Consider the following 25,845-nt stretch of genomic DNA (forward strand, 5'->3'; position numbering starts at 1 on the left):
AAGAAAAGACTGTAAATTGTGGACTCGACTGAACGTCTTCTTCTCTTAATTTCTTCTTGCGAAAGAACGGGCTCAAATCTATACGGCTCGAGAGTTAACTGTTCGTGACTTGGCATGTTTACAGTGCTGTTGATGTAAAGCAAGGATTTTTGTTGTTAAAGTCTGTCATTTACGGTATCAGTAAGTTATACTTTATTCATAAAAGCGAATATGTGGTTAGGGTTGCCTTTCCCTTTAATTTACAGTGTTTATTTGAAAGTGTAAGTTAATTTTCCTGTAAAATTTTGATCGTAGTACATTTTCCGTAAAAGGTCATATCTCCATATTTGGGAGCCGTTTGCTTACGCAATGACAAGTTCCGGTAAAATGGAAGCTGTGCCCAGTGAAATTGAAACTCGCTACATCGCGCGTATATGGGACGCATTCTATCGTTAAACCGGATCCGTAGGACATTATCAAGTTAACGATAGTATATTCTATCTAGCACTGCCCTTGTCGAGTTGACCGTGAGGTGATGATAATGGGAAGTCAATACAAAACTTTCTTTTACAATTTGTTTTAGGCCAAAGGCAGAGAAAATTGTAAAGTGGACTACCAAGGCAGTGTATATGTACATGTAACAAGAAAGGAAGAAAAAAAACACCGGTTCCCTGACACGCATCGACCAGTTGTTTTCAGTACTTGCAAGGTTGAGACTGAGTTTATTTACGCAAGATGTTGCTAAAAGGGTTAGAGCCTATGCAGGAACCTATGCAAAATATGTCACTACTTGGATTCCTCTGTTATACACCATACAACCTTCAAGTTCCTTGTTGACATTACTCCTTCAGGCCTATCTCTTTCGAATCCGTGGATGGGGTGGGCGTGTGCCCGATAAGCAGATAATTATGTTGACTGTTAGAATTGTTACAAGAAAATGGCAGATAAGGGATTTACCATACTTTAAATAGGCTATACAGAAAAGGAAATGTCACTTAAATATTCCATCTTTCTAGGGATCATTAGCACATTTCTCCACTGATCCAATATTTGAAATCCAAGAAATCGCAGAACTTCGCATCCATGTTGAGAGGATCATTGGCTGATTGAACGTCCCTCCAGAGGAGGCCGTGACATCACTTACAAGCTTATATTTTAAAAAAAGATTAGGGTGCTACCGCCGAGCACAGGCCTAAATTTTGCAGCCCTTCACCGGCAGTGGTGACATCTCCATATGAGTGAACTATTCTCGAGAGGGACGTAAAACAAACGACACCACAGAGTCGTCCACTTCTGCTTCATACTTAGATATTTTATTGAAAGTAGACATTAACGGCAAACTGACAACTCAACTGTATGACAAACGGGATGATTTCAGCTTCTCCATCGTCAACTTCCCACATTTATGTAGCAATATGCCATTATCACCTGCATATGGTGTTTATATATCTCAACTGATTCGATATGCAAGAGCTTGTTCTGGGTATAGTCGGTTTTTAAATCGAGGTAAGCTACTGACAAACAAATTGATGGTACAGGGATTTCAACAGTCTCGATTGAAGTCAGCATTTCGCAAATTATATGGTCGTTATAACGATCTAGTTCGTCAATACAACCTCGCATTGGGTCAAATGCTGTCTGACGTGTTTCATACCGATTGTTAAACCGTTCTTGGCACACTGATTTGACTGCGGATAACTCCGTTTACCTGATCAGGATATGGGGCTCACGGCGGGTGTGACCGGTCAACAGGGGATGCTTACTCCTCCTGGGCGCCTGGTCCCGCCTCTGGTGTGTCCAGGGGTCCGTGTTTGTCCAACTATCTATTTTGTATTGCTTGTAGGAGTTATGAGATTGATCACTGTTCGTTATCTTCACCTTGCATTCAATCAATATATCATCTTCAAAGCAAGTAGAGGTCATAATAAATGTTAAATTATATATGAATTTCTATCAGTAATTTCTATTACTTAGAATTTATAGATTTATAAAGATCTTTATTTTCTGCAAGTGATGTTTAGGAATTTCATTTATCGGTATTGAATTTGGTTTTGTCCGGTAACGACGGTTGTGGTCATTGGAATGAAAAGGTGAGAATTATTCAGAGTCACCTCACGCTAGGTTTCGGGACGAAGCATCCCTGAGCCGGGGTTGATTGGTTTAACACCCCTCTCGACAATATATCACTCATATGGAGACGTCACCATTGCCGGTGAAGGGCTGCAAAATTTAGGCCTATGCTCGGCGCTTATGGTTTTTGGATCAGGGAGGGATCTTTATCGTGTCACACCTGCTGTGACACGGGGCCTCGGTTTTTGCGGTCTCATCCGAAGGATCGCCCCATTTAGTCGCCTCTTGCGACAAGCAAGGAGTACTGAGGACCTATTTTAACCCGGACCCATGCGCGATCAGTCTTTGGATGGGTGTCCACTACAAGTTACACAATTGAGGTCCTGGCCCCTATTCCATATATATTCCTTCTTCACATATCAAGATGCATTAAGAATTCTTATGGGCAAGTACCCTGGGCCATCCCAACTCCTATCATTTTTTGATTGTTCTAATATCTTTTAAATGGTTGAGATTCCAACCCTTACTGTAAATATATTCTTGCCACAGATAACACAATGCACTGAGCACCAGGTTTCTGTTCATTTTCCCACCCATTTGCCCCTCAAGGTAAAAAGAAAAGTCCGAGAACTTATTGCACATCTAGAGGATACCACCAATAACCTCCTAAAAGATGATTTGGCTAGTGTATAAAGTGCAAGACGAGTTCTGTGGAATCAGGTTTTTCTGTAAAAAACAAAAAAAACCAAAAAAAACCCCATCGTTTTCCAACCCCCTAATTGGCCTCCAGGTTGAAAATTCCAAAAACCCTATTGCACATCTACAGGACACCACATATCCAACATATGATTGGTTACATATACTACATACAATAAAAGAGGAATCTGAGAAAGAAAATGTGACAGATGGACGGATCAGTATAAAAACAATATACCCGAGCTCTCTGTGGAAAGTATGGGAATAAAATTATAAGTCCACTAAAAGTGAAAAACGCAAATGACTAGATGCTAACATACAACTGGACTAACTATACGGTTTTATTTTTGCAGGGTATGTGTTCAGTTGGTCATGGGAAGAAAGTAAATAAATGTCGTAAATCAATATCGTTTTGCGGTTGACAATGATTTGTTTGAAGAGGAGATTGAAAGGGTGGAAATGATGTCTGCATGTGATGTAACAAACTTTCGCTAAATGTTGGTGTACTTATATATGAAAGGTGAATATAACGAACAGTGATCAGGTGACCGCCCAGTATTCCGATAGTCCGACGGGTCGGTATGTCAACAAGTAAAGTGGCATGGATAACTTAATGAGTTTGTATAATGCAAGGTGAAGATAACGAACAGTGATCAATCTCATAACTCTTATAAGCAATACAAATAGATAGTTGGGCAAGCACGGACCCCTGGACACACCAGAGGTGGGATTATGTGCGTAGCAGGAGTAAGCACCCCCTGTTGACCGGTGACACCCGCCGTGACCCCTATATCCTGATCATTTAATCATCTAATAAAATGAATGTTGCTGGGGGGTTTTCCAGTCAATACGATGATTTAAGTCATCTTCGAAATCCTTTAGGCTCGGTGAATATTGTACTACTCAGGCGGCTTAATCACTGTATTGACCTAAAAAACAGCAATATTTGTATAATGTTACATTTTTGATCAATTTGTTAGTCACTCCTATCTGTTAGTTATATTGCAAAAAATTGCATAGTAAGGGGAAATTTAGTTATAATTCTCATTTTTACTAAGAAATCAGAAAAATGGAAAGTTGTTTTAAAAAAACATTCCTCCTGTTTCAAACATCAGCTTATACCACAGGCATGTGTTTGAGTAACAGACATTCTGATAAGTTGGATCTGGTAATAGTGGAGAGAATGATGTTCTACAACGGAAAACCGAAAAAGGGGGTCAGTAAAAGTCTTACAAGCATACAAATATTTACAGTATTAGCTGACATTATATTAATATTTAGGCTATAAACATTATAAATTTACTAGGAATGGAATAAACATGTTGTTTCTCTGCTGCATTTCCTAAAAATAATTTTGATATAAACTAGTGTAAACATTCTCTTCGTTACGGACGCCATTTAATGGCATGGCACTGTAATTTACAATCTCAATCGGTTTACTTAGTAATATTTTGTTTTTTATTCCAATTTTTTTTTATAGAGGAGATATTTACCAGCATAATATACTTCATTTGTAATATTGTTTTTAATTGGGGCATATTTCACGCCTTATCGTAACAACTTCTACAATTAAGTCACTTCTTATAAGGTCTTGACTCACCTGGATAACGACACCGAGGCTCTCTTTTTCCTTGCTCTTTGTTTGCTCTTCAGGCTTTTTTTTTTCTTTTCTCTTCGCCACCCCCTTTTTTTTGCCAACAAACATGGTTATTGCAAGTATTATGAATGAATGTTATTTTTTCCAAATCATACCATTAATGTGAACAAGTTTTTTTTTTTTTTTACTTTTTGTACGCGACAGCTCATTGTAACATTCATTTTGTTTTGATTGATTATACAGATTAAAACTTGCAACACGTGTAGCAGTCTTTCATCATCGACCAAAATATCATTTGCCTCATTATCTTGATAATAATTTCATTGACTACTAAATTCATATTCATACACAAAGACCTAGTCAGTTAGATCTCAAAATGATGTAAGAATTTTATCATATCAGGGAGTAAGACACGGAGAGACTTAAACATAACATATATATATATATATATATATATATATATATATATATATATATGTTATGTTTTGGCCAGATTTCACAGCAATCCGGTTTAAAGCTTGATGTTTGTCCGTCCGTGTAAAAAAAAAATGGTTGAATTTCTCTGCAATGGTAAGGGTTATTTACTACATATTTTGCCTGTACTTCACCAGTTAGCAGTTTTTATTTCCATAAATACCGAGTTTCTATGATTTAGATCACACTTGAATAATTTTGGTCAGAAATTGATTGTCTGATTTATAATCAGGCCGTGCCGATTTTGGCGGTTTCTGGTAATTTTTGGTGATGGTCAACATGTCGGACTATCGGAATACAAGGCTTGAAGCCAGTGATCAATCTCATAACTCCTATCTTGTTTGGCGTTAGTCCTTTCAAGGGTATACAAACAGTATGCTTTGTAACAGATGAGAGCAGTTTCAGTACAGGACATGGAAGAAATGGGTACATATAGTTATGTACAGCCTGTAACTTGTAAGTTTCAGTTTTAAAGAGAGCCCACCTTTCCATCCTATTCATGGAAAGATTTGACTTCTTTCGCATATTTTATTCTGAAATATGAAAAGAAAACTGACAAATGTGATGTTATAAGGATCATGATAAAATTCATATTTAGACGTCCAAATATCAAACTTTAAAGCCGCACGATATGCCTCGCAGGATGCCAGAGTTGAGTCCTCATGCGACACATTACAAATTAGTACGATTTTGTGCAAATTGCATGTGAAATGTGAGAACAAGGACAAAGAGATGAAATGGCCGAGAAAGATGGGTCAAATAATCAATTTCAAGGTTGTAGACCTACTTGTCATATGGTGTCTATGCTTTATAGCACTCGGGCGGCCGTTTCACTAAACGATCGCAGGTAGTAAACGTACGATTACGTTTAAGATCACCTTGACGTGCACGTATACGAGACGAGCGTTTCAATAAAACTGTCGAAGTCGATTGCGATTATCGTAAACGTAATTGGAACTCTTTCAGTGACGGAGGTAGTTTAGTGTAGTCTAGTTAGGTCTCTGTAAATAAACGGGTCATGCGTAGTGAACCACGACTTCGCGCACGAGTGGGTTTCCCGCACTAAGACACTCGCTCGAAGTCGAACCATGTAACCATTCAGATGTATTGGATTTTTTATGTATTACCTGTGTGTCAGTTATGTCCAACATGCCTGTGTTGGACTTTTGCCATATGTATGTATGTATGCTTTGTATTAAATGGCATGCTACTATTTACTAAATAGTAGTTACATTTTCATATACCCTCGTTTTGTAATTGCTTGACATTTTAACAGCAAGAATGTCAACATTAGTGTTGCAGACCACAACATAGATCTATGGAGGAAACGAAAATGGCAAATTGGGATGAGGCGACGGTTTCACCTCTGGTGAAACTCGTCACGAATGGCGAGGTGGCCTATTGGGGGAAAATTTAGTCCCTCACTTACTATGCAACACAAGCAAGCTGTGTTGGTCGAAATAACAAACAAGTATGTCAGTGAAATTCTTTCAGATTATTTCATTTATAGAGTCCGGTGCGATCTAAACACGCTTAATGAGTGCTTTCAGAATTAATACACCCTATATTTTTCAGCTCTTCAGTTGAAATTATAATGATGTCGCCCATGAGGTTGACAAAATTTCCAGCTCGAAGTTTTGTTTACCTTAACCATTAGATATACTTGCGGCGGGGGGAGGGGGGGGGGGGCAACTCTTACGAGCTTCAAAAGGGGATGTTTCTTTAATAAATCATTCTGATACTGTCGCCATTGTGAATATTTATTCCCTTGGGGATCGGGTTACAATAGGTCCTCGGTACCCCTTGCTTGTCGTAAAAGGCGACAAAATTGGGCGGTCCTTCAGATGAGACCACCAAAATCGAGGTCCAGTGTCACAGCAGATGTGGCAAGATAAAGATCCCTCCCTGCTAAAAGGCTATAAGCGCCGAGCACAAGCCTAAATTTTGCAGCACTTCACTGGCAGTTGTGACGTCTCCATGGATATGAGTGAAATATTCTCGAGAGGGACGTTAAACAATCAACCATTGTAAATATTCAAGATTTGCTTTTCTTATTTAAAGTAGGGAATAGTTGTATCGGGGAAATTGGAATTAAAATAGAAAGAAATAAAATCACAAGTTTTTTTTACATGCAGAAATAATGCAAATAAAGACATTGTTAGGAATAATTTAATTTAAAAATAGATAACTGAGCAACTATCAAACAGGAATAAATAAGAATGCAAGTAAATAGAAAATGCACAAGAAGTCAGTTAAATACACTAATACATGGTTGAATTGTTTGTTTAAAACTCCTCTTGAAAATCTTTCACTCACCTCCTGGTGTGTCAAGGGGTCCGTGTTTGCCTAACTATCTATTTTGTATTGCTTATCGGAGTTATGAGATTGATCACTTTTTGTTTCTTCACCTTTCACTCCTATGGAGACGTCACCATTGCTGGTGTAGGGCTGCAAAATTTAGGCCTATCCTTGGCGCTTACGGTATTTGAGCAGGGAGGAATCTTTATCGTGGCATGTCTTGGTTTTTGTGGTCTCGACAAGCAAGGAGTACTGAGGACCTATTTCAACCCGGATTTCCACGGGACAAAACACCAATAGATTGATTGTATCATGTTTAACGTCTCACTAGAGAATTTATCACTCATATGGAGACGTCACCAAGACGAATGGCTTAAAAGTTAGGCCTTTGTTCGGCGCTTACGGCCATTGAGAAGTGAGGATTCTTTAGCGTGCCACGGGACATCCGTTCTCCGAGGAACTGACATTCACACCTGATGTCGAGCGTTTGGCGATGGAACTGTCACTACCTGTTTTAAAGACTTGTGTCTGTCGCGGCCCGGTTTACGAACTCCGACCTTTAGCATGCAGGGCGAACACTACTTCTAAACCACCGAGGCGGTTCAGACCAAACCGTAAGATCTAGGATATTGGAACTTGTTAATCATCATGATGCGATTTAGTTTTCAAGGTCAAAGTACTATCAGTTAATCGTAAACGTTGTAGGTAGATTACAGACGGAACTGTTGGGGCTAGGACTGACAAACTCAGCACACATGCTCCTCATCCCAAGTGGAGAGATTTTTTTGATTTTGAAGGTTTATTGATTGATTATATCTTGTTTAACGTCCCTCTGTAGAATTTTTCACTCATATGGAGACGTCGCCAATAAGGAATGTATGACTCGTCACGATCTCCTAGTCGTAGAAGGCGACTAATTGGGGCGGTCCTTCGGATGTGGCCGCAATAAACCGAGGCCCCGTGTCACAGCAGGTGTAGCACGTTAAAGATTCCTCCCTGCTCAAAGGTCATAAGCGCCGAGCACATATATAGGAATTTTGTTAGCACTTCACCGGCAGTGGTACGTCTCCATATGAGTGAAATAGGCTCGAGAGGGACGTTAAACAATATTCAATCAATCAATCTATGCATTTACTTTCTATGCACCGTATGAATAAAGGTCTTGGCCTAAAATTGTGACAAGAGGTAGATAAACAAACGAAGAGTTTTTTGTAAAATATTTCCTCAAATTGGACCAAGTTATACAACATGTAAATATTTAAACCATCCAAGAAAATTAAAAATTGTTGAGAATCAAAACCCTTGCACTATGCACATCTATTTACAAAAGCCCTAGCTTCTAAACAGTGAGAGGACTTCTGGTTAACTCGTTCGCAGGAGAACGCGTACCCAGAATTTGGGTAGGAGTTCTCCAAGAGAAGTCGTACCCATCAATATCCGGGAACGAGTTCTGTAGAAAATACGTAGTCATTTAATAGAAATCTGGGTACGAGTTCTCCCTCAGAAATTTTTTTATTTTACCAGATAGAAATTTGGGTATGTGTTCTCCTGCAGAAAAACTGTCATTTTATAATATAAATTTTGGTACGAGTTCTCCACGAGATAAATTCTGGGTACGAGTTTTCCTGCAGAAAAACTTTGTCATATAAACAAAACGAGTTCATCAAATAAAAATATGGGTACGGGTTCTCTTGTAGAAAATACTGTGTTCGTAGACTTATCGATATTTTCTTAGAATGAAATGTTAATATAAAATATGAACCTGGGGAACTTGTACCTAGATTTCTTTAGCACGAAGAGTACCTAGATTTCTTTAGCACGAAGAGTACCTAGATTTCTTTAGCACGAAGACGATAACACAATATTATTATATGATATATTTAATAAATATATGTAGATAAACATAATATATACATGTAAAAGAAACAAATCATCACAAACTATACAGATCTGTCGGTGTGGTTCGAATCCCGCTCGCGCCGGTAAGTGAGAAAGTTCCACCAATAAAAACCGGGCGCCACCAGATAACTGAAAAATTATTGAGTGTGGCGGAAAACACCAATCAATCAATATACAGAGTTCTGCATAAGTCAACAAAACAATTATATACACATACAAACTATATACAAGTATGTATTGAAAATAAATGAACATATAGTTTAGCAGTAGTCCTAACATGGGGAATATACGCGGCCGAGCTTTTTCAGAAGGGATATCGTTGACAAACCGCCTTCTTCGTACTTTTCCCATACGTTGACGATCTTGGCGTGAATCTATAAAATTTAAGCAATATATGACTATTACGAATACAACAATACTAATTAGCTATTTACAAAGTATTTTTCATTTGTTTCTCCGCAATAACAATGTTCAGTGTATTTATAAAGAAAATATGAAATGTGTGTACACATTAAGATTACCTTCTTGGCGGACTTCCGTTGTACACATTAAGATTACCTTCTTGGCGGACTTCCGTTGGTACCTGGACAGTTTCCCCTCATTTACGGTGTTTCTGCAGTGAGAGCAGATCGGCTTCCTTCCTAAGAAGCTCTACCAACAAATAAAGGTTGACGCGCCCCTGAGATAAAATAATTATCAATTTGTTACCTTTGCCAGGTGCATTTTATAATTTCCCACAATATTCTATATTTTCATGCCATCGAAGATCGGGGGGCATAGTGTTTTTGTCCTGTCTGTCATTTTGTAATTCTGACATTCTGTTTGAAACTTTAACCTTGTTAATAACTTTTGAACAGTAAGTGATAGAGCTTTGATATTTCACATGAGTATTCCTTGAGACAAGTCCTTTCCGTGCGTACCAACATTTTTGACCTTGGAGTTCGACCTATTTTTTTGAAAACTTTAACGTTGCTAATAACTTTTGAACAGTAAATGCTTTGATATTTCACTTGAGTGTTCTTTGTGACAAGACCTTTCCGTGGGTACTAAACCTTTTGACCTTGACACTTTACCTATTTTTTTTTTTTTTATTTTTTTTTATAAAATTGACAGTGGTCATAACTTCTAAATGGTAAATATTAGCGCTTTCATATTGCACATGAGCATTTCTTGTGACAAGATCTTTCTACTCGTACCAAGATATTTGTCCTTGTGACCTGGTCTTTGGAATTGGCCCTTATCGGGGGCATTTGTTTCACAAACACATCTTGTTATTAAGTATTCTTTATAATAATTTATTTTGAAATAGCTTTGGTGTTTTCCCCCAATATATTTTAAATTTAAATACCTGTGCCCTGTCTACATTCATCCAGGTATCCCACCCCTCGGTATCGTTGTTGGTCCGGAATGGTTCGCTGATATACGGACCAGGACTCGATGGGTCACACGTTGCTCGTCATTCATGTGTCCTCCACATAACACGGGGTCCAAGAGGAGAGGTTGTTGGGCAGCTGACAGGACAGGGTGATCAAACGCTTGTGGATGTGCTCTGCGGGCAGGAGTGGGTGGGTCATCACCTTGCGGACAAACTGGTTTATGTCATCTCGCTCCTGGTATCGAATCTGTAAGAAATCAGTCATTAATCATATAAATTAATGCAATCTATATATATATTTAATTGGTTATTCCAATATTTTACTTTATTTCCAATTAGAGATTTATTTCCGTTACGAAGAATTTTGGATTAACATATTACCTGGAGCCCCAAAATCGGCACTTTCTGCAACATTGCCTTGCTACAATGAAAAGCACATCCTGTGATGAAAGTTTTGGGGAACACACGCCTCGGAGCTTTCCATATTTGATAAAATGACCAAGTTTTTCTCCAGGAGAACTCGTACACAGTATATAGGAATCGCTCTGTCCGTCCATCCGTCTTGTCTGTCTGCAGATTCGTGTCCGGGCCATAACTTCTTTGTTCTTTGACTTAGGCATACCATATTTGGCACACAGGTAGATCACCATGAGCCGATGTGTCGAGTACCTCCATGACCTCTATATGACCTTGAACTCAAAATTGATTATAGGGTTTTGACATAGTCATAGCATAAGACATGGGTGTGTCACCATGAGACTATGTGTCATGTACATTCATTACCTCTTTATGACCTTTGATCTCAAGGTCAAAATTATAGGTTTATGCCATGGATTTGTGTTCGGACTATATCTTCCATTTTCTTCTACAAAGGCATACCATATTTTGACACTCAGGAAAGAGGTAATTTATACCTATTAACAATTGGGGTAAGCGGAGGTATTCTTAGTGAGCATTTCTCACAGTACATCTTGTTTGGTAATATAACAAAGTTTTTCTCCAGGAGAACTCGTACCGATATTTTTATTTCATAAAATGACAAAGTTTTTCTTCCAGGAGAACTCGTACCCAGATATTGATGAGTACGACTTTTCTTGGAGAACTCGTACCCTGATACGAGATCTCCTGATACCTGTGATAGGAGTTAAGAGGATATACCACGTCCTTTATTTCATATGTAAAACTTATACGGTACCAATTTTGATGCACCAGAAGCGCATTTCGACAAATTATGTCTCTTCAGTGATGCTCAACCGAAATGTTTGAAATCCGAAATAACAATGAAGTTTTAGAGCTATTATAGGCAAAAACAGTGTGCCAAAAAGTGGGGTCAAATTCGTTTAAGGACATGCGGGACGATGTGGCCAAAAATAACTCGTCAATGAATATTTTTTCTTTTTTTCATGAAGCCCCATCAGGATGTCCTGTACAATGTGTATACATTTCATGACCACTTTCTAGGTATACAAGGGAGATAAAAAGCTTTGAATTACCCCCCTTTTCGAAAATTGTGAATTTTACAAGATTATTCCGATTTTCAATTCAAAAAAATAATTTGATGGAAATTTTATCTATATCTTTTACAATAATTTTAAAAATATATGTAAAATATATAATAATAAAATGCTTAAACATAACCATATAATAAGAAATTGGGAAAATTTAAGGATTTGGGGTGGAAATTGGTACTCATAAACAGGGTAGTCCAGATACTAAATGAAGCACTGCTCAAAAACTTGTCAATAAATTTTTTTGCAAACACTGCAATTAAAAGCTATTCATATACCCAACTTCCTGTAGAAATATGAAGGGGTGAAGCTAATCTTGATTTTGAGGTAGGCGTCCTTGACGTTATACATTGATATGTTCACTTGGGGTTAGGCTTGGCGAAATATTTGTTATTAATAACTTTCAAGCTTATATTCTTTTCATGTACAAGTACTGTTAAAAGTAATGGGGGATGGGACAGTCTCAATTTATTATCACTACAAAATTAAAAAAAACAACCAAAAAACAACTCATTGTCAAAGACAAGGGGGGGGGGGGGGCAGCCTAATTCTTCGTGCCTGTTTTGGAATACATTGTTGGAAACTATATTTGTTTTTAACATATTGAAATATTTAGAATTTTCATAATTATGGAACAAAAATTGAGTTAATGAAAACAAATTAAAATTTATTTTGTTTAAATATACATGTATATATTAATCATGGCTTCGAACAAAACGTTTTGTCTAGCTCTAAACATTACGTCTTCTTTCTAACCACGGGTTAGGTCTAGTTAACGTCAATATGAGCTACTACTTCCGTTACAAGATCAAAAGCATTTCCGCGGCCATGGTAGCTAGTGTCGCTTGACTCGATCGTCTCCATGCTATTTTTCAAGGTATTTATGTATCGCACATGTTGTGACTTTGCACCTTTTTCTTTTTCACATGTCTGCTTCTCGTATAAATTCCGACGTGTGTCATATTTTTTAAATTAGTTGCCATTTCCGCAGCACAAACATCTAACAACATCCCGTAGAGGGTCACGTCAGAGGTCAAATTCGATTGACCAATGAAATCACCGCTGGCAAAATCATTGAATGTTTGTTGAAGCCGATAAGTCTAGAGTGATACCGAATTTGACCTCTGACGTGACCCTCTGTGGGATGTTTTTAGATGTTTGTGTAGCGAGTATGCGAGCGGATCCAACATCTTATTTTAATTAGATTGAAGAATACCAAGAGGTTTGTACTGCCCTTTACAAATAGATACTGTGCGACATTAAAATAGGCCTAGTTGATACCCTTATCCACATAGATTTGAGCAATGTATGCATTTTACAATGGTGATCATGTGGCACTAAATCGATAGTAGATTATCATATATAGAATTTACACTTTGTAAGTTCAATTTCGGGGGGGGGGGGGGACATATAATTATAATATTGGGGGATCTATTCTTACAAATCTAGATTAGGATTTGCAATAATCATTCATCCAAGCTCCATACAGATAGTTCATTTACTTCCAAATAAATTTCAATTCATATCAAAGAACTCTCATTTATCTTTGCTCCAACTTGACCAAACAGTGTGTTTTGTATACATCAGAAATTACATGTACATAACAGGACAATTTAATCAGGGTATGCAAGTTTCTGTATCTGATAGATCAATTCATCGTTATTTGCCAAAAAATAAGTACCATCGACGCGTATGCAGGACGAAAATTAGGATTCGGGCTACGTTCATGATTTAAAAAATATAATATATATATATCATATATTTGATAAGACGTGTAAAAAGCCCTACCTAATTCACGTATTATTTTTAGCAATTGTTTTTTATTTTGATTTCGCCATGTTTACTTCGTTCGATAGACGCGTAGATTATAAGTAAAATATTCACATCAAGGCATAATTTTTTAAAAATATATAAATGAAGAACATGGGTAATCAATTGAATGACTGTAAATTATAAATAATGCGAATAAACAAAATGTGAACGCAATGTAGATGCGTGTACATGCATGTCAGTATGCACGGTATGCAGTAGGCTATATCAATAAATTCCATTCGTTGTTTTCTTGTTGAACAGTTTTAATGTAAAGGAATAATATCTAATAAAACAAATTCGTCATTGATGTTAAAAAAAAAAATTATCTACCCGTACCACACTGGTATCAAACGAAGTTAAATAATAACAGGTTTCCTCACAATAAACTGATCGGCGAGAGATGCGATTGTCGCATATGACGTCACGGTATCACGTGAACCGCTATCTCATTAGCAGAGATTTCGAAATCAGGAAGTCGATTTGAATCGATTGAAATGTTAGATTAAATCTGAAATTTTGCTTTAAAAACTGGGAGATCATTTTTCATATGTATTGATCATTTTTATACCCCCTTTGAAAAAGAGGGGTATATTGTTTTGCAACTATCGGTTGGTCGGTCTGTAGACCATGTGTTGTCCGCTCAATATCTTTCGACCCCTTTCCTTGATAACAACCAAACTTGGTACAGGGGTTGCCCCTGGAGAGTAGTTGATTCTTATTGATTTTCAGGTCCAAGGTCAAGGTCAAACTGCTGGTCTTTACCCCATGTGGTAGACCATGTGTTGTCCACTCAATAACTTTTGACCCATTTGCTTGATAATAGCCAAAATTGATACAGAGGCTTTCCTTAGAGTGTAGATGATCCCTATGGATTTTCAGGTCATGTGGTCAAGGGTCAAACTGGACAGGAATATATTGTCCGTTCAATATCTCGAGAACCCTGTGCTTGACAGACATCAAACGTGGTACACTGGTATTTCTTCAGGAGAAGATTACCCCTATTGATTTTGAGGTCACATGGTCAAGGGTCAAACTGGACAGAGGAATATATTGTCCGTTCAATATCTTGAGAACCCTTTGCTTGACAGACATCAAACTTGGTACATCCTCAGGAGAAGATGATCCCTATTGATTTTGAGGTCACATGGTCAAGGGTTAACCTGGACATTGGAATATACTGTCCACTCAATATCTTGAGAACCCTTTGCTTGACAGACATCAAACTTAGTACACTGGTGTATATTTGTGAGAAGATAACTCTTATTGATTTTGAGGTCACATAGTCAAAGGTCAAGGGTTAAACTGGACATATAATATACTGTCCACTCAATATCTTGATAACCCTTTTGCTTGACAGACATGAAACTTGGTACACTGGTACATCTTCAGGAGAAGATGACCCATATTGAATTTGAGGTCAAAAGTCAATAGTTGAACTGGACATGGTAATATATTGTCTCCTATATTTTAAGAATTATTTGCTCGATTGACACCAAACTTGGTACACTTGTACAGCATAAGGAGTAGATGACCCCTTATGATTTTTAGGTCACATGGTCAATTCACTCTTGACATAGGAAGATATTTTCTGCTCAATATTTTGAATTGATGATACTACTATCAATTAAATGATGTGTGTGTATAACACTTTTTAATTTTGCACCATGGGGGGCATATGTGTTTTACAAACATCTCTTTTTTTATATGTATTGTGATAAAACTTCAGTTTCTAAATAATTCACGAACGTGGGACATGTCCTTTAATGTTGTGGGGATGCATTACCTGGAATGTAGTTGGCACACTAACAGTGGTTAATGGCAACATCAATGCAAATAAATATATTGATATCCTTGAAGAAGAATTGTGACCGGTTGTAGTGAAAGTTTTTCCTAAAAACGATTACATATTTCAAGATGACAGTGCCCAGGTTCACCGTGCCCGAATTGTACAAGAATATAACAAACAGATTCCCAAGTATGTTTTGGCCAGCACAGTCACCTGATGCAGATATAATTGAAAAAATTTGGTTTCTGTTGAAAAATAAACTTAAACGCAGACTTTCTAATATAAATAATGTCGCTGACCTTTTCAATTTTGCACCATGGGGGGCATATTTTATATATATACAGTATATATATATATAGAGAGAGAGAGAGAGAGAGAGAGAGAGATACAAAGCACTAAAATGACCAACGACACGAACAACGATCTATGGACACAATCTCGTTGTTCGTGTCGTTGGTCATTTTATTACGGAACTTTAGTGCTTATATATATATATATATATATATATATATATATATATATACACATACATACATACACAAACGTCTCTTGTTATATACTACTCAAAATTTGATAAGGATCATAGATATTTTTCTGTTTAAAAAATTAATAACTGCATAACTCACAATATTATGTCCAAGTGAAATCAAAAACGTCTTCAACAAACTTGCACGTGCATTTCATGCCATGGGAAATGCGTTTCTCATCACAGTTTATGCTTTTGCTACCATTGGACGATTTTCACTCGGGCATCGGTGTCTGATCCTTTCTAAAATTTCAAACTCACTTGAGTGTTTACACTACGTTTATCAACACAATGCCCCCTCAACGTGTAAGGCGTCGCCTGACGACAGAACAACTGGGCAGATGTATTGGAATGCTTGACGCTGGCTATTCACAGCGTGACGTTGCAAATGCACTAAACGTCAGCCAGAGCGTTGTAAACAGGGTCTGGAACCGACAGCAAACTTTTGGTACAGCAGCACACCGACATGGGGGTGGTCGTCAGAGGTCGACAACCCAACACCAAGACCATTTTGTGGCTCGTCAGGCACGACGACATCCCTTCTGGACAGCAACCAGCCTACGTAACGACCTCCTGAACTCCTCGGGGGTGAATGTGTCCACTCAGACGATACGGAATCGGCATCACAATGCAGGTCTCAACTCGAGAATGGCATGTGTTCGAGTCCCTCTGACTGTTCGACACCGGCGATAACGATTGGACTGGGCTAAAGATCATCACACTTGGGACACAGAACGATTGGGTTCAAGTTCTGTTCACCGATGAGTCCAGGTATTGTTTGAACTTTACAGACAGGAGGCACCGAGTGGCGACGACAACGTGAACGTTTCCATGATGCCAACATCAGTGAACATGACCGTTATGGTGGTGGTTCCATCATGGTTTGGGTGGAATCAGCAGAGATGGAAGAACAGATCTTCAAGTCTTGGAGAGAGGAACAATGACGGGGGTGCGGTACCGGGATGAGATCTTCGATGTTTACGTCACACCCTACGCTACTGCTGTTGGCCCCGAGTTCATCCTGATGGATGATAACGCCCGACCTCATCGCGCCAGGGTGGTGGAGCAGTACCTTCAGCAGGAGACAATTGTCCGTATGGACTGGCCAGCGCGATCGCCGGACTTGAACCCGATTGAGCATGTATGGAGCATGCTGCAGGTTGCCCTTTCACGCCGTAGAGCACAACCCACGACTTTGACAGAGCTCGGAAACGCCCTTGTGGAAGAGTGGAACAACCTTCCCATTGGAAACATCCGGGTGCTTATTGACAGCATGGCTCGACGTTGTCAAGCCGTCATTGATGCAAGGGGAGGCCATACCCGGTATTGACACTTCATCGACTAAGTGTAATGATGGACTATCCCCAAAAACTGTAATTCTTTCTCTGGTTTGCTGTTAACTTTTTGTAATGGAATGCCTTTTGGTGTTGTTATCAGATTTCAAGCATTCCGTATTGATAAAAGTTCATTCATAACCTGAGTAAACACGTTTCTGAGTCAAATTTATGTCTTTTGTTATGTTAGTGGTAAATTACACACATATAACCTAGTGATCCTTATCAAATTTTGAGTAGTATATATTAAAATGACATCTGGATTAACATACCCGTTACTTACATACGGAACCTCTATCTTTATTGTTTTGAGAATTTTGGACTGGGTGAGAAAAAAAATGCCACTTACACTGTGCTTCAGGTCAGAATCCAAATTAAACAATCAAAAATAGTAATGAAAAAATAACCACGATTGCATAGTTGTACATGTATTATGAGTCTTACAATTCTTAAAGAAGCATTTTAATTTTACTTGAAGGAGAAAACAAAAAATATATTCATGTTGGCGTACTTACTTTGGAGAACGCTGAGTGGCAAGCACTCCCAAATACATTTGCACATGCAAGTTCCATACCAAGGCAAAAGCTTAGTGGACGCCGGTTTGCTTACATAAAAAATTATACAGAAGGTCATAGGTTGATTGATTGGATCAGTTAGCATCCGTAGTCAGAAAAAGCGCGACATCTAACAAAGTGGTTGTATTCGGTAGTGCTGATGGAGAATGGCTGGATTGGAAAACATTTACATCGAACTATTTCATTCCATTCAAGGGTATTAGAAAATTCAGACAATTTGTTTTCCTAGCAGATAAGCCAGGTAAAATAAGCTAAAGTAACGTTGTGGGGGGGGGGGGGGGTGTTCACATAAGAAATGAATTGTAAAAAGTCTTGTTTATTATGTTACCACATATCAATTTTTTTCGGCTGTTAAAACAAATCCTGAGAGGGGATACATTGTATGTAGGTGATGTGTGTGTGGGTGGGTGGGTGGGGGGGTTTAATTCGCTGACTGGCCATCTAAACAACAACAACAACAACAAAAAAGCATAATTTAATCATACCCAAACAAGGTACTGGTCCATTTCTAAATTTTCTCTTTCTGAATTAAACTCTCATAAATGATTTACATTTCTCCGATATATTGTGCACATTGTTCTACAAGTGTTGTTGTAGCTAAAGAGGTGCCAGACTCACCCGGAACACAACTAAAACTGCTGAAAGCGGGCGTGGATACATATGTAATCCAGCATCCAAGAGTCATTCCGGCAGCTGGTTTAACCAGAGAGAGAATGTAGTACTTGTTTAAATTTATTAACCCTTTTTTCAGGACCCCGTATACGGACGTACAATGTAGTCGCCCCCTCACCCAACGCCCAGGAAGAACGAAATACTCTAAAAACTAGGCTAGTTTGAATCTGTCATAATCTAAATAGTTGTTTGAATGTTGATATATGTATACCTATATATCAGATGATAAAAAAATCTAGACTCATGTATTTTGATTACATTTAAAACAGTCAAAACAAGAGGCCCAAGGGCCTAGAATCGCTCTTCTGATAAATTGTACAACCCCACCATTTCTATTCTTAGCCTCTTAGTATTCTAAATCTTTAGTTAAATCCTAATAATTCAAAAAAAGTACGTCAATGTGACCTACTTTTTGGTTTACACATTTTGAGAACCCAAGAAATATCAACTGACAAAGTTTGATGATTTTAAGCCAATTAGTATCTGAATATTGAAATATAGCTGTCAAATTCCAATCGTAGGTCATGGTGACCTACTTTTTGGTCAGCGAACTCCGAACATGCAAGACCCATCAACTGACAAAGTTTGATGACTGTAGGTCAAATAGTATCTGAAATATATAAATATAGCCGTCAAATTCCAAAAGTAGGTCAAGTTAACCAACTTTTTGGTCGAAACCCTTCGAACATGCAAGACCCAACAACTGACAAATTTTGATGACTGTAGGTCAAATAGTATCTGAAATATATAAATATAGCCGTCAAATTCCAAAAGTAGGTCAAGGTGACCTACTTTTTGGTCGAAACCCTTCGAACATGCAAGACCCATCAACTGACAAAGGTTGATGACTGTAGGTCAAATAGTATCTGAAATATATAAATATAGCCGTCAAATTCCAAAAGTAGGTCAAGGTGACCTACTTTTTGGTCGACACACTCCGTAGACTCAAGATGCATCAACTGTCAAAGTTTGATGATTGTAGGTCAATTAGTGACTGAAATATATAAATATAACTGTCAAATGCCAAAAGTAGGTCACAGTGACCTACTTTTTGGTCGATACACTCCGAAGACTCAAGATGCATCAACTGACAAAGTTTGATGATTGTAGGTCAAATAGTGTCTGAAATATAGTAATTTAGCTGTCAAATACCAAAAGTAGGTCACGGTGACCTACTTTTTGGTCGACACACACCGAAGACTGAAGACGCATCAACTGACAAAGTTTGATGATCCTAGGTTTTACAGTGCCCAAAATATGCATCTAAAATTGAAAATGTGAAATTTGAACATCTGCAAAATTCAAAAAGTAGGTCACTGTGACCTACTTTTTTTATAAATATGTATCAAGGCCTCAGGATGCATCAAATTACAAGATTTGATGATTCTAAACCTCTCGGTATTTGAAATAACAACTTAAATTATATATATAAATGATAAGCCATAAAATTCAGAAAGTAGGTCACGGTAACCTATTTTTCAGTTGACGCATTTCAAGGTCCCATGATCCACCAACTGACAAGTTTTGATGATCATAGGCTTCAAAGTGTCAAAGATATGGATCAAAATTAATTTTAAAATAAATACCTGCAAAATTCAAAAAGTAGGTCAACGTGACCTACTTTTGAGACAACTTGACACAAGGTCCTAAGATGCATCAACTGTCAAAATTTGATGATCCTAGTCCTTATAATGACTAAAATATCAAAGATTTAAGGAAATATAAATTTAGGTCAACTTTGAAGTGACCTTGAGACCACGCCCTTTGCCCCAGGGTAATGCCTTGAACAATTTTTAATCTACAACATATCCTCATCCTTATGTGTAAGTTTGGTGATAATCTGCCCAGTGGTTCTTGAGAAGAAGATTTTTTAGCAACCACTACTTTTGTTTGTATTTTCCTGATTATCTCCCCTTGTTAAAGGGTCACATCCCTCTATTTAGTATGTATGAAAGCCCTTGGGCCAATGATACCCTGTAACAAATTTGAAAAAAATTGGCCAAGGGGTTCTTGAGTTATAGCCCTTTTTCTAAAAAGTTTACGCACACCGCACAAATGGCCATAGCATTAGCTCTTTGAGCCTTCGGCTCAGAAGAGCTAAAAATGTAACGAAACACAACGTAAATTTCCAAAAATCATGACGTCAAACGACTCGGTGCAAGTTTTTACGAAGTTTGATGGGGATTTTTGATGTCATTATCATTGGATTGTAATGGAATGCTACATATCAACCGAAATAGGATTCTAAAACATTTAAAAAGTGATATTTTTCTTTTAAGGGTGGTTTTTGCTTGACGGTAATCATATAAATTTGTCCCTTTCCAAATTCATAAACTTGTATTGTGATTAGTTCATGTATGAGAGTCTACATATTATGTACAGGTATATGTATTACATATACGTATTACATATACATTAAGGTTTTCAATCTCCTTTTTACAAATGTATGAATTTTGCTGAATCACAACTTTTGGTACGACGTGGAACAAATCTGTTTACCTTTTTTATGATTGAAAGATGCATGCAAATGGATATAGATACAATCATGATATTTATATCAATATGACAGTACGTTCCCTATGCATCGTCCCTTGGTACCTTTAATTGTTGTTCAAACATATTGTTCTTAATTGCAATGTTTCTGCCCCTAGGGACCCATTATTTGGCAATAAACTATTTGTAATTGTATATTCATTTAAAGGTTCTTTTAATAACCCCAAAACTTGAATATACTTACGTCTGTGATTGACTGATTTTTTTCTTTTCTTCGCCGTACCTTAAGCTTCATATTTTCTCGCAACATAAACTTGCAGATTACAAAGTTCAATATTTCAATCAAAATGCAGAGGAATTGTGATAAGGCAATGATGCAATGTATAAGAACACTAAGACAACAGCAGATCCGAAAAACGTTGAATTTATTACAGGGTTGCCACAGACAAAGGGAAAGCAGTCGTATTTCATTAGAAGTCTTACACTGTCCGGAATTAACCGGTGTTCGGTGTTCCTAAAACGCGGAAAGGAAACCTGAACGGACTTGAAGAATTAGAATGATTAATGTGGCTAAGATAAGATAAAACCAAAAGTCGGGTGAACTGCTTTATGCCCCCCCCCCCCTTCAAAGAATAGGGGTATATTGCTTTGCACCTGTCGGCCGGTAGATCACATGTCAGTTATGTGACGACATTATGATTGATGTACATTATATATTCTATTTTCACAATGAACTGTTCATAGAAAGATTATGTTAGCATATACAATGAAAGCTTGCTTAAATTTACAGATGCATAGAAATGTCTTGCATTAGATGGACTGGGCGCATTGTTCAATGAAAGGGTAGACAAGGTTCTTGTGAAAGAGAGAAATGAAGAAACCATCAACCCTCTGGTTGATAAAGATTTGCTGACAATGGAAGAAGATGCATTTCACCTTATTGTTGACGGACTGAATTTATTTTTTACATCATCATTTTTGGAACTTTCCCCCGGGTTTTCGTGCAAGTATTTAATGCTTTAATTTGATTGAGAAAAGTCTCCTGTTCGTGCAAAATATTATCGTAAATCTATAAGATTATCGGGGGCATTTGTGTTTCACAAACACATCTTGTTCTTCCAAGCAATTATCAACAACAAAACGTACGAATGTATGAGAAATCTTGTCTAGAATTTAAAAAACGATTGTGGTACTTTCCAAACTATTTATTTATGGGATTGTCAATGAAGTATTACCGCAGTGACGGCGACATTTTTCCGAAAGCATTATGGGTAGTCCCATCATTTTTCAGCTGATGAAGAGGAAACCACGTGATTCAAATGTGCAATCATTGGAACGAGCTATGGGCGACATTTTTCGGAAAGCATTATGGGTAGTCCCATCATTTTTCAGCATGAAAAGGAAATCACGTGATTCGTATGTGCAATCATTGGAGCGAGATATGTTGTACGGTGTGACCGTAAAGATGAGCGAAGCCCATTAACATCTTGCAACACGACTGTAATCGGAACCCCTCGCCCTCTACTACATAAAGACTCGGGTGTCGCATGGTGGACATGTTGTAGATAGTCCGTTGTCAACGACTCGATGGCAGACGAAGGCAAGAAAAATACTTAGTGTTTGTCTTGCGGGAACCAAGATAAACGTTTATCTCTTATCGTTGGGAAAAAGATTCAATCAAATCAGGAACTTTTCAATGATATTTTGCAATTCCTAGACATTTCCGAATTAAAGCAGTCCGACTGTACTGCCTACACAAGACGTAGTCAGTTAAACCACTTTAATGAATGAATCAATCAATGAATGGTGAAGAGATACAAAGAAAAGTAAAGATTCCATGTACACATTAAAAATACAAAAACATAATCACACAAACGACTTCCAACTGACAATTGAAACGTGTAATAAAAGTTGTACATCACGATTATGACACAAAGTGCGTTCCATAGTTTAAATTTTCAATAAAGGGCTGTGTTTAGATAAACGTGAAAATCCAGTAAAAATTAACAAACCAGACCAAAGAAATTACATAGCAAATTAAAGGAGTAAATATAAGCCAGGCAAGTATCATATCAGACAAGCAAATAACTATAAATGCATGTTTATAAGTATACCACGTGACTAACCGAAGACCGCATGGAAATCGCAATATACGATAAAATACATGATGTGCATTTCTAAAATAGCTAGAACTTGTGAAATAAATCATACACAATGTACTTAATTAATGCATGCTTACATTGTGGCCAGCCAAGCTTATGGCAATTTCCGAAAGTTGAACGTAGAATTCTGCGTGGCACAAATATACCAAGGGCCGATAACTCTAAAATTATACGTATGGAAGGCAGTGGCTGCCAATACACAAACACGCCAGTTATAAAACAGATGATTGTAAATCAATGAAAATTGAATTAATAAATGAACGTTTATATGGATTTAACCTTATCTAAGAAAATATCCAACTGAAATACATACATATATATATCAACAATATGTTCCAGTACACCGACATTTCTCAGCTAGGCTTATACATTTGTGATCCTTGTTGCAAAAAAGGAGAATCGTTATATATTTTTAGAACAAATGCACGAACGCATATCTTACCTTCAACAATTAAATTCAAATTCAAAACTATGTCCCAGAACCCCTGTTAAAAACCAGCAGAAAAGAAAACGTGTGATTGATTCGCTAATTTCCAAAGTGGAAAAGTTGAAGTTAAAACAAAATCAAAATAAGGATAATTCTAAACCTTGTACAATACTACCTGTCCCACCAGACCATGCGTTCTCTCAAGTTCAAGAATCTAACCCTGGTATCTGTAAAACGTTGTTAAACCTTCTAGACCATTCTTATTCTGCAAACAAAAGAGAGATATGTGTAAGAGCCCCAAAAAGTCGAGGAAATCATTGTTTGGCAGCACAGACCATGACTACGAAGGAGTTAGTGGAGATAAACGCTTGCAATATTCATCCCACCAACCCCAGGAATGTAGTGATAACTACAGTGAAATAGACAATATGGTCTCCCAACTACAGTTACTCTAATCACCCAAAGATCGCACACTCTAATATCCATCACCAAGTTCTATCACAGACATTTAAAGCAGCTACTGATGAATTACAACAGAACTGGGGCAGTTCCTGAAGATGAACTGGTAACAGAGTAAAGGGCGAGGTGTTCCGATTGACACGACTGAATAGACATTTAAATCGCCTCTTCATTTAACGCGGGAAATGAGACACAGTGGGTGTAAACAGTGGCATTGTGATCAACAAAAACAAAACGTACGAAGCTATGAGAAAGCTTGTCTGGAATTTAAAAAAAAAAAAACGTCTGTGGTACTTTCTAAACTATTTGTTTTATTTACGGGATTCAGGTTGTGACGGCGACATTTTTCCTGAAGCATTCCGGGTAATACTCATCTTTCTGTCGGCTGATCAAGAGGGAGTCACGAGACTTATGTGTAATCATTGGAGCGAGCTCGTCGCGACGCGAGCTTTGCTCGCTATAATCAATGTCATGATCATGTGCAGGATTGGACAAAACAAGATGGCAGACGGCATTTCCAAACAAAGGTAGGCTCTTAAAACTCTTCATTTTACCGACTTATTAGACGACGAATTTATGAATTTAAAACACTGCCTGGTCAGGGAGGCATCATTAAGTTGATTGGTTGTTGGAATTCTTACTCATGTACACGTACAACTCTAAATTCATTGATCGAAGTTGACGATGTTGCCTCGATAGAATTCGAAGCGGGCGAAGATGTTTCTAATCACTTTAATCATGTTTTCATGCATTCTAAGAAAGATACTTTCGGTAAAATAGACTCTGCACATATCTTTTGATGAAAACTTGAACCAGTGTATGCGATTTGTCCCTTAAATTGCCTTGGTTAGATAGATATCTTGACTTGAACATTTGCTAATGTGCAGGATTGGACTGTGGTCGTTTCCACGATAAACGTGCCGGATTGGACCTCGATTTTGGTTCAGGATTGAACCCTTTCTTAAATACATGCATTTTGTTTTTCTTACAGATCCAGTCAGGAGCGGACTTCCTTAAGCTTAAAAGTTGCAAGTGAATGAAGTGTGTTCTATTTTATGTCTCCTACTACAACCATGGTTTTGACAAACCTAAAAGAGCACGTGGAGCAAGGAACTATCAGTAAGCCGGAAGAGCCAGCTCGAAAATCTTGTAAGTGTTTGAGAATTTCACCGTGCACATGAATCTAAAGTTCTGCCACACGTTAGAAGGAGCCTTGTTCTCGAAGATCAACATGTTGAAAAGTCTTCATTTTGCAGAAGCAAATACATTTATAGTGCATATACACATGTAGACCATGTTCGATTCCCAACCACTTAACATTTGTGATATCTGCATGGAATTATTAAAACTGAGCATGGTTTGACGTATAATAATCTCTTCAGGCATGATGGTTTACATTTCACAAAGCTGTTCAATGACAATAAAGACTATAAGATGTTGAGATGTTCATGTTTTCAATACTTGATCATCTGTCCACATGCACTTGTTCCTTTCATATGTATGCTTCTGCTGGAACCAGTTTTGATTGTTAAAGCGGGATTTATTATTTTTTGAAAAATTTCCCTATCATTTTAATTCTAATAATCTTGAGTGCATATGTCGTGCAAGATATCGAGGCCAACTCCCTTACAAGGACAATTACTTACGGTAAAAGTGTTTGTTGGAATGTAGTAAATATCAGTATTTTTGTTTAAAAACCTTTC

At 37.6% G+C, this 25,845-nt stretch overlaps 1 long non-coding RNA gene across 1 annotated transcript; it reads left to right on the plus strand.

Moving 5' to 3' along the window:
- The first annotated feature begins 24,580 nt into the window (after window positions 1–24,580).
- LOC125677133 (uncharacterized) lies at window positions 24,581–25,580 on the plus strand. The gene is made up of 2 exons (XR_007370955.2): window positions 24,581–24,669; window positions 25,134–25,580. It is a non-coding gene; the product is annotated as an uncharacterized LOC125677133 (long non-coding RNA).
- Window positions 25,581–25,845: the final 265 nt, after the last annotated feature.

The sequence above is a fragment of the Ostrea edulis genome, chromosome 1, assembly GCF_947568905.1.
Source record: "Ostrea edulis chromosome 1, xbOstEdul1.1, whole genome shotgun sequence".
NCBI classification, from domain to species: Eukaryota; Metazoa; Mollusca; class Bivalvia; order Ostreida; family Ostreidae; genus Ostrea; species Ostrea edulis.